Source organism: Macaca nemestrina, chromosome 1, assembly GCF_043159975.1.
Source record: "Macaca nemestrina isolate mMacNem1 chromosome 1, mMacNem.hap1, whole genome shotgun sequence".
Classification (NCBI taxonomy): Eukaryota; Metazoa; Chordata; class Mammalia; order Primates; family Cercopithecidae; genus Macaca; species Macaca nemestrina.
This window is the reverse complement of record NC_092125.1, coordinates 117,875,604-117,885,825: the sequence shown is the minus strand read 5'-3', so window position 1 is coordinate 117,885,825 and position 10,222 is coordinate 117,875,604. Positions and strand designations below refer to the sequence as shown.

Below are 10,222 nucleotides of genomic sequence, written 5' to 3'. Positions count from 1 at the left end.
CTGTGCCCTCTTTATGACACACCATGCTGGGATGATGTCCTCTGTGGAAACCTCTTGAGTGCAAATGGCCCCTTTATGACAGAAGCACCACAAGTACATTCCCCAAGGGTACTGTTTGCTGTGGTAGTCCGTCTACAGATTTTCCCACCAGGATCCTGGAGCAGGTCCAGTTTGGAATTGCCACTGACATGAGAAAGGAACAGATGACCATGGAATGAAGTAATAGCCCTTCCCCCTTCCCTCTTCAACCCTTTGATTTTGGAGGATCTGCACTCACTATTAGTGGTCAGGAGTCCTGCAGCTTCCTTTTGAATTAGGAAGATATGGGAATAAGAGGTCTTTTAGGCACTTAAAAGTGGCAACAAATAACCCACAAAACTACTATCTGCAGATTGAGCAACCCTTACTATGAACCTCCCTGGATCTTAGCCATGAAAACAACTCAAGCCAACCCCCAAAATAGGCTCCTTGCAGACACTTCCTTAAAAAAAAAAAAAAGCAAAATCTAAAAAACAAAACAAAACAAAAAATTCATTCAGAAGGAATAATAATATTTGTAGAATGCATTTCTACTTTTGCTCACTTGGCTCAAGTTTAAATGTGAAAAATATGTTATCGGCTGACTAATAGCACGGCTGTCAAGAAATTTATCACCATTTTCCCCTGCAAAGCAGCTGGTTTCAGATTCAAATGAAGCTCTGCACTGTGATTTTGCCTTTACCAAAGCTGCCAAGGAAAGGTCCATGAGGCATGGAGAAGACTGCTGCTGAGGGTGGTCCCCACATTATTCTTTGCATTTTCTAGAAGCCTTTTGGATTGAATACTCTACCATTTATTGAAAAAGGCCTGCTAGGCCCAGTGGCTCACACCTGTAATCCCAGCACTTTGGGAGGCCAAGTTGGGCAGATCACGAGGTCAGGAGTTCAAGATCAGCCTGGCCAACATAGTGAAACCCTGTCTCGACTAAAAATACAAAAATTAGCTGGGTGTGGTGGCGTGCACCTGTAGTCCCAGCTACTCAGGACCTTCAGGCAGGAGAATCGCTTGAACCCAGGAGGTGGAGGTTGCAGTGAGCTGAGACTGCACCACTGCATTTCAGCTTGGGCGACAGAGCGAGACTGCCTCAAAAAAAAAAAAAAAAAAAAAGAAAAGAAAAAGGTCTACATTGTGTTAGATACCTCCCTATGTAGGCACTTTTGCAAATTTTGGCTCCTTTGAGCTTCAGGACAATGATTCTTGGTAGATAATACCAAGAACTCCATTTCACAGATAAACAAAATGAAGATCAGAGAGGGGGAAGCAGCTTGCTCAGAAAGTGGCAGATTATTCTGGTTTTATGAAGCTGAGTTAGTGTTCCTTACTGTTCTTATAACCACTTATTCTTTTTTTACGGCAACTTAATGAGAGGAGTTAATAAGTGATCACACTGAATCACGGCCGTGTCCTACCATCTTAGAACTGTGCCTTGCAAACCTAACCTCTACCTGAAATTATGGACTAATTTCCAACTGTCTACTCAACATCTCCCTTGGATAGCTAGTATGCTTCTCCAAGTTGACAAAGACAAAACAAATATTTTGAGGTTTACTTCCAAGTCAGCGACTCCCATAGTTTTCTCTATTTCTGTAAATCACCCTGTTATCTACCCACTAGCCCAAGCCAAAGTCTCATCCATGAGAAATCCTACTGAAAAATACAACAAAATCAGTGCACTTCTTTCTTCTCTACCATCCTGCTCTAACCCTTCTTCTGTCTCTTACCAAGATCACTATAGAAGAGCAGTAGTAGCCTGTTCTCTGATTCTTCTATTTTTACTCTTCCCTTCAATCCCGTCTCCATTTTCCATGCACAAATCAAATAACAATGCAAATTCTTACTTAAAGCTCTTCAATGGCTTGACCCTTCAATGGCTTTTACGTTAAAATCATAACTCCTGCATGACTTCCTTATCTAACCCTCATCTCACACCAATCTCACATTCCCCAACATGCCAGCTCGCTGGTATCCTCTCTGTTTCTTGAACATGCCAAGCCAATATCATTCCTGCCTCAAGACTGGTGTTACTCCCCTTGTCTCTGATTGTTGCTTGCCTGGCTCCTGCTTGGCATTAGATCTTAAGTGTCACTTCCTCAGAGAAGGCTTTCCTGATCACCCAACTTAAAGGAAAACTCAGTTATTTTCTATGACATCATCAGCATTTTCCTAATTTTTCTTTATAGTACATACTGATACCTGGTTGTATTCATGCACTTATATATTTACTTCCCCCTGTAGAATGTGGATTTGGACTGACTTTTCTTATTTATCTCCAGCACCAAGAATAGTTTTCCCCAATACCTAGATCAATGCATGACACATAATAGGCATATCATATGAATGCTTTTGTGGGTAGCTGCAAAGAATGGTTTCTGGGAGATTTTTCTAGGTGTCTTCTATGACCCAGTCCTCAGAGGTAGAGATGTACACTGTTCTGTGTTATATGTACAGAAAAAAGGTGACAATTTCAGAGATTAATATTGCGTTCAAAGACACAAACCTAGTTCATGAGAGAGTTACAGTTAGACCTCAGGTTTCTTTTCACGAGACCGCTATCATCTGTCTCTCTCTGTCTCCATAATATCAAGGGCTTGCTGTGTGACTAGTGAAGCCTTCTTCACCTCCCTTAAATAAAAGTGTTTCTTTAATTAATTCAAATAATTTACTCATTTATTTAATCTTCATGCATTTATTCGACATATACTCAATGTTCAGTGTTTCCAAACACTTTGATATGATTGTAGAAGAGGTTCTGTATTCGTGGTTTGAGCTTTCTGAAAAAGAAAAGGAACTGATTGCAGCTGCTGGGGGATTTCTGGCCAATCAGAAGGAACATTTGACTAAAGAGCTGAGTCTACTCCTAGGAGACTGAGAGTTGGCCTATGGGAAAAATTATCAAAATCCCTACTGCCCCCACAACATCTCCCTCACTGTTTGTCATCTGGAGTCATATGGGTACCACTGTCTGTGTACCTCTGGGGCTAGTAATGTAGGAGCTCTCCCACACAGACCCTTGGCTTGACAGCCTGAGGTCTGGCTAAAACTTTACAGGCGTGTACAGGTGAAGGCAAATAGTATGACTCATGGAAGAACAATGACAGAGATGTGTTGGACTCTGGCCTTTCTGGTCACATTTTGAGTGCTTTGCCCCACTGGTCCTGCCCTTCCCTAATGTTACATACCCTGAAGAAAGAAACTGAACATATATTTTAAGCAAATGTCATGTGAGTGAGCCTATCCTGGCAACCTTAGTTACATTTGTAGTTCTCCCCCTACTTGGTCCTCCACATCTGCATTCCCTATTTGCTTTCCCCCATAGCATTTATTAGTCTCAAACCCACTAGATAATATATTACTTCTTTGCTTATTGCAGCCTCCCTTTACTGAAGGGAGCTGAATGTAAGCTCCTCTATGAGGGTGGGATTTTTTTTTTTGTCTGCTTTTTTCACTTCTGCATCCCTAGCACCTTTAAGAGGGTCTGGACATTATAGATGATTAGTAACTATTTGTTGAATGAGAAAATGAATCTGACACCATGAAGTATGCAATATTTTTGACCTAGAAATTCTATTTCTAGAAATCCATTCTTCACAAATAGGCATGAATGAATGGAAAATACGTGAACTAGTATTGTTCATTTCCTTATTACTTAGAAGTGTGAAAAATGAGAAACAGTCATTCAGCAATAGGGGATTATTTAAATAAACTGTGGTACATTTATACAATAGAATGTTATAAACTTAAAATTCATGTCTGAGAAGAATTTTTAATAACATGGAGACATGTTAGGATATGTTGTAAAATGCAAATAGTGAGTATTGTATAATTTGATTGCAAATTTGTAAAATGCCTATGTATGCATGTACAGAAAAAATAGTGGAGAGATAACCAAAAGTTGACAGTAGTTATCTCTCAGAGATGGAGTTAACAGATTATTTCAATTTTCCTTTTCTGTGTTTTTCTCTGTTTTGAACTTTGCTATGATGGAGAGAGGAGGGGATTGGTGATGGTGGGTGTTTCCCCCGGCCCTGGGGGACCGGGAGAAATGACCTTCTCTTTGTTACCTCCAGGTAACCACAGCCTCAGGGAGATCCCTCTCACACAGATGCTGGGGCTTGGTCATGTGACTTGCTTTGGCCAATGGAGCTTTAGCAAACATGAAACAGACTTAAAAAGCACTTTTGCATTGGGACTATCTTGCTGCTGGGAGTTCTTCTCCCACCATGTGAACAAACCTGCACTGATAAAAGCTTGATGGGAGAACAAACCTGCAGGATAAGAGGCTGTATGACAAGAAGCTTCAGCCATCCCAGCCGTGCCAGTCATCCCAACTGAGAGACCTCAGACACGAGTGAGGTCACTCAGGACCTCACTCACAATATGGTGGCTACTAAACATTTAAAACATGGGTAGTCCACATGCAGATGTACTGTATGTATTTTTTAAAATTTGCACTGGATTTTGAAAATGTGTATGATAAAACAAATGCCAAATATTTCATTAATAATTTTTCTGTAAATTATACACTGAAATAATAATATTGTGAGTACATCAGGTTAAATTTTAAAATATTAAAATTAACTTTACTAGTTTCTTTTGATTTAAAAATCTTGAAAATTTTTAAATTTTGAACACATACATGGTCTGTATCATATTTCTATTGGACAGCTCTATCCTAGACCATGTAGCCACAGCCAAGTCATCCCAGACCAGAACCACCTAAGTGACTCAGAATTGAAGCAAATAAAATAGTTGCTGCTATAAATCACTGATTTGAGATATTTCATTCTGTAGCAAAAACTCTCTAATATCAGAAGTATACTGTGTTTTACAGATCCTACCAACTTCACTTCTTGGCCTTATAGGAAGGAGCCAGCGTCCCAAAGAAGTCTGGAGAGAGTAGGATGTGGCAGAGAACAGTGATCGGTGCCTTGGTGCGGAACGGGGAGCACTGGTGAAAGGGTGCAGAGTTTGGGGGAGGGGAAAGCTGAGGGTTCTTGGCCTTCTCAGATTCCCAGTCTGGAAGGCACACTTGCTCAGCCTGTGGCCTGGAGAGCAGGGGCTTGGGAAATGCTGGAAAGGCCCTTTCTCCCCTTTCCCGCTCACACCCTCCTTTCCTATCTGCCCTGTCTGTGCTCTGCTGTCCTATCCCACAGAGTTCTGTGGGAAAAACGCACTACATCAACAACAACAAGATAATAAAGGGCATGTCCATGAGAGAGTAGGACAGGGGAGGGGGAAAGGGTGATTTTGGCAGCAATACCCCATCATCTAGTGCCTCTGCACTTCCCTCACCTCCCTCCTCCCTGAACCAGATGGGATTGGAAGTCAGAGCTGAAGGAAGCCACAAAGATTGCCCACCTAACCCCTTTCTCTTACAGATGAGGAAACTAAGCCCCAAAGACATTAACTGATTTGCCTAGGGTCACACAAGAAATTTGTGATGGTCAGATCAAGAATTCAGTTTTCAGACTCTCAGCCCAGTGCTCTTTCTGCCACTCCCCATGATACTGACTTGTCAGGTATCAGTCATGTTACACTCAGCCTTGACTTTTGGAGACCCATTTCCAAGAGTAGTGTGAATCCAAGGGTTTCTTTTTGCCTGAGCACTGTTTCTCTCTCTGAGCTGATTCCTCCACTGCTACTTAACTTTGGCTCCAAGATGTCAGAGGTTCAGAGTCCATTTCCGTGGGGGCCAATCTCTCCTCCTGTGGCGCTCTCCTTGGGTGGACTCTCACTTCTGTCTCCTCTCACTTTCTGCTGTATGCTGATTAAACAGAGCTATAGGCCCTGGAATGTTTCTGCAGCCAGCACACGGAGACTGATCCTGTAGCACAAGGACAAGGATTGACAGTCTTGCCAGAACTTCTCAGGCAATGGGATGAGGGAGCAGGATTGGCTGGGAATAATGTGGAGGAGGGTGAGGAAGTCCTGGGGGCACCACTTCTCTCCCTGTGCATGCCCAAATGATGAGCTGGGCTGGGATAATCCTTGTATCTACTCTGCTTCTGAGCACAGCCTACTTTGGAAGCCAACTCTTTCATACTTGCACCATTTATTGCCTCACTGCATTTATCACGTGACTCCAGTGTGGACAATCTGTGGCTGTTCTCCATGATTTGAGCACATGCCGAGATGCTGTGATCATCTCAGGGATGTTGGCGTCCACTCGGACCCATTCCTACACTCCCAGCTCAATTTCTTGACGGAGTCAGCTCCACTGACTTATCTCTATTTCTCTTTAGCTGTTGTTGTCAAATCTTGGGTCTAATTGCTGGGCCATCGCCAAACACAGACTTGCTTATCTTCAGGATTCCACAATCTCTGGCTCTACTCTCCTGTGCATTCAGTCTTTTCACTCCTCTACGTCTGTGAAGTGTTCTTTTCCTCTTAGTTCTCCTTGCTGACTCAGTCCCCTATCTGGGTGAAGGCACGCAGTGCTTCCCTTCTAGAAGCTTGCTTCCTTTCCTTGGGACAGAAGAATTCATGCCTAAAAGGCTGCTTGATGTCAACAAAACAACATGCAAAGAGGCATTGAAACCAACAACCTAAAACGGATCTGATTTAAAAAATTCTGTCCAGTATCTAGAACTTTGTCACCATGATGTTGAGCATCTTAATTTTTTAAAAGTATTTTCCACTTTTCAGCCAGATGTTTGAAGTCAGGCAGATGTGCTTAATATTGCATAATTACAAAGCCACTCACTCTCAGTTTCAGGAGGCAAATGCGGCCCAATGCAGGGAAATCAACTGACAGCATGTCATGGCCATCACAGATCTGAGGAGCTGGCCTTTGGGTGATTTCTGGTCCACATGACAAACATTCAAGATGAATCAGAGGAGAAAAGCTACATGAAGTGATGTGCAAGTTGAAAACAGAAAAGGGTGTGGTGCTATCCAGGAACCGTCTAATGAAAAACCTCTTGCAAGGCTGATTGAGAATTTTAAAACAACACTCTCCGACCCAACTGCCCCATGACATCTGTTAATACAAAAGGCAGAGCTATTTCCAGGAAAGGCTCTCAGTGTTTGCAAGGCTGAGACCCTCCTGATGTTTTTGCAACTTTAATTAAAGAGTCAAGGGATGGATTCACATCCTCAGCATTTCCCGCGGGGGAACTCACAGGCTGGTTGTACACAATGGTGTACATTCAAATGAAAAGAGAAAAAGTCAATCAGTTATCCAGATGTTCTTGAATTGTACCTGGACATAGTCACAGTGGGGATTTGGTCCATGGTAATAATGTATTATTCTTGCAAGATGGTGAGAGAAAAATGTTCTGAAAGGAAGAAGAGTGTGTTTTCTTCATACCCTTTTATATTTTCTTCTCCTTTTTGGGTTTATGTTTAACAACATCCAGCAAAACAGAACTTGGAAACTGAGGAGAGAAAACAGAAAGGAGCATAGGGCAAGACCCCTCCTCCAAATTGCAGGTGGGTGCTCCTGGTTGGATAGAAATAGCCTTGGAGCAGGGTAGGAGTTATGGAAACAAGAGCCTGGCAGCTCCAGGGTGAAGGAGCAGATACACAGTAGGTGAGCACTCAGAAAGTGTGAATGGCATTGAACACGACAGTTTGTTTCTCACATAGATTTTACTATTTCTTTCTTCGAAGTCTAAAATTTCATCGTTAGAAATCTAGTTCTTTGACTTAAGGAAAAGGTTCTCAGACATAAGTGTGCATAGGAATCATCCTAGAAATATGTTAATTTGCAGCTTTCTGGGCGGAGGCCACTCTCAGAGATTCAGATTCGGTAGGTCTGGGGTGGTTCCCATGAATGTGCACTATGAACAAGTATCGCAAATGGTTCTAGCACGTCTCTACTTTGTGAGACAATTAAGGCATTGCCTATTCCAGCTATTCTCTTTCAAAAGAAGACACACAGGCTGCAAAGAGTAACCATCCAGCCGCAGTATGGGAACCAGGCTCCAGAAAAGCTAGGGTCTGATCTCAGCTCTCCACCCTTCTTGCTCTGTGATTTTGCGCCATACAAATACACTCTAAGAAATTTAGTTTCCTCACCCACAAAATGGAGAAGAAAATTGTAGCCTAAGTACCTGTCTGACTGATGGGTCAATGTAATAACATTATTAAATAAAATGATTAATGTAAAAGCCTTGAAGAGGCTTTGAAAAGTATTTCATTCAATACATGTAGAAATTGTTCTTATTATTTCCCATTATCACCCATTAACACATGGGTTTGAACTAGTTTGCGAGATTAAGCATTAGGGTAAGAGGTGAACTTAGAGTGTAAGGGATAGCTCAGAAAGGGAAGGTGTGGGTAGTGCCTCTGTGGCTTGCCCAAGGCTGCCAGGAAGCCTCAGGAGGACGCCGAGATGGGGAGATAGACAGGCGAAGTATGAGGATGACGGGTGGGGTGAGTGTTGGAGAAAATCTGAACTTCACAGTTTTGTTTCAGGATTCAGGTTATTGGGCACTAATAGTGTGCTTGGGGGTGAGTTCTGTGTTTTTTACTCTCAAAGTGTTTTAATAAGCCTTGAGAGACCCAAACGGTGAGGTGTAGGAGGACAGTGTTTTGTGGAAAAATAAAGAAGACAAACATTATGGAAATTGTATGGGAAAAGAATCAGCTTCAATGTAAAACTTAAAGAATGTATTCAAACCAACCACAGATGGCCTCTCACCTTCTAGATAATCTTGCTCTCTTTTTGGATAACAAGAATGGTCGGCTATCTCTATATCCCCTAAGCTGGTTTTGAAATAGCCACTTCCTTTGGGAAGTGGAAATAAAGAACCCTGCCTTCCAAGGGTAGAGAACCGAGCTATGTGTGTGTGCATTCATCTCCCACAAACAGGGGCGTAACATCTCCATCTCCCCTGCTGCTTGCGATTAGCAAATTTGGGAACAGGGGAATGATGCCTGTCCCTTCCTTAGCACAGAACATCAGAGGCCTGAAGATATGATTCCCAAGGGAAGGGAGGAAATAGGTGCAAGGGTGGACTGGGGTGTAGGGCTAGTTGCACAAGGAGCCTCCAGTGGAAAGCTCAACATGAGCCTGGATCCAGCAGATTACATCTTGGCCAGCTAGACCACTCTGAATCATACAGATCCTGAAGCTCTCTGCCCGTGTTGTCAGCTCAGGACACCAACTAGAGTTCATGCAGCCACTTGGCATGGCACTGTTGGGGCACTGAAGGACATCTGCTTCCGGGGTTGGGGGGGTGGGGGAAGTGGCAGACTTTAAAAACCGGTGGAGAGGGTGAGACAGGAAATGAAGAGCAACACATTTCTCATTTAAAATTTTGTGGAGAGGGGAAACAAATGGAGACTGGATTATCAACTGGGAATTTGGCCTGGAACTGTGGAGTCAGGAATGCTGAAGGGATGGGGTCCAATCTGCCTGCAGAAGGCCAGGGAGGCCTTTGTGGTCAGGAGGAGTCGGTCAGGCACAGAGGCCTGGCTGATGGGCTGGATGAGACCCTGTCTTGCTAGTGAGTCCCCCACTGAAAAGTCTCTTGCTCATCCTGAGCTCGGAGAAAGGAAGGCGCCATGCAAATGTGGAGCTGTTTTCACGTCTCTAACACGTCCCAGATTTGCACCGCTGAGAGTCTGGTCCGATCCTGTGAAATTCCTGCTGTTTTTCTGTTTCTAACAAAACCACAGAGTGAGATGTCAAGACTGCTGCTTCCTTGATCAAGATAACAGAATGGGCCACAGTGAAGGCTCTAGAGGAACAGGAATATGGATAACCCCTAGCTCTGGAAAAAACCCCAAATCATGAAGAATTCACTTTGGAATTGTATGTGCATGTGTGCTCCTGTGTGCCTGTGTGTATGTGAGGAGGAGGCATAAAAAGAGAGAGTGGGGGTGGGCAGGTGAGGAGAGTAGCAGGCTTACTCGTATTGTGCTTGTTTTGGCTGATATTAAAATGCATCAGCATTTCCTGAATCTTCATGGACTATTGACAGGTTCTGAGCTACCTTGAAACATTTGTGGGCAGAGAGGTGGGGGGAATGTCATCCTGTGATGCCAAATTGGGTGGAAAACTTGTTAAATAGTGAAGTCATATATGTGTAATGGAGTGTTTCCTGCACTTGAGGATTCTTTTTAAATGGAATGTGTTGTAACTTCTTGGTAATGTTTCTATTCCTTTTCATTAGTTTCTTATCAGTCTGGGAGTGGAAGAGAATTTTTTCTTCCTTAGGCAAAGTAGGTTTTAAAG

The 10,222-nt window shown here is 43.1% G+C and overlaps 1 long non-coding RNA gene across 1 annotated transcript; it reads left to right on the top strand.

Annotated features, from left to right (window-relative positions):
- Positions 1-17: 17 nt before the first annotated feature.
- LOC105479139 (uncharacterized) lies at positions 18-9,187 on the top strand. Its single transcript, XR_011610281.1, has 3 exons — positions 18-219; positions 4,871-4,970; positions 6,749-9,187. It is a non-coding gene; the product is annotated as an uncharacterized lncRNA (long non-coding RNA).
- The last annotated feature ends 1,035 nt before the right edge of the window (positions 9,188-10,222 follow it).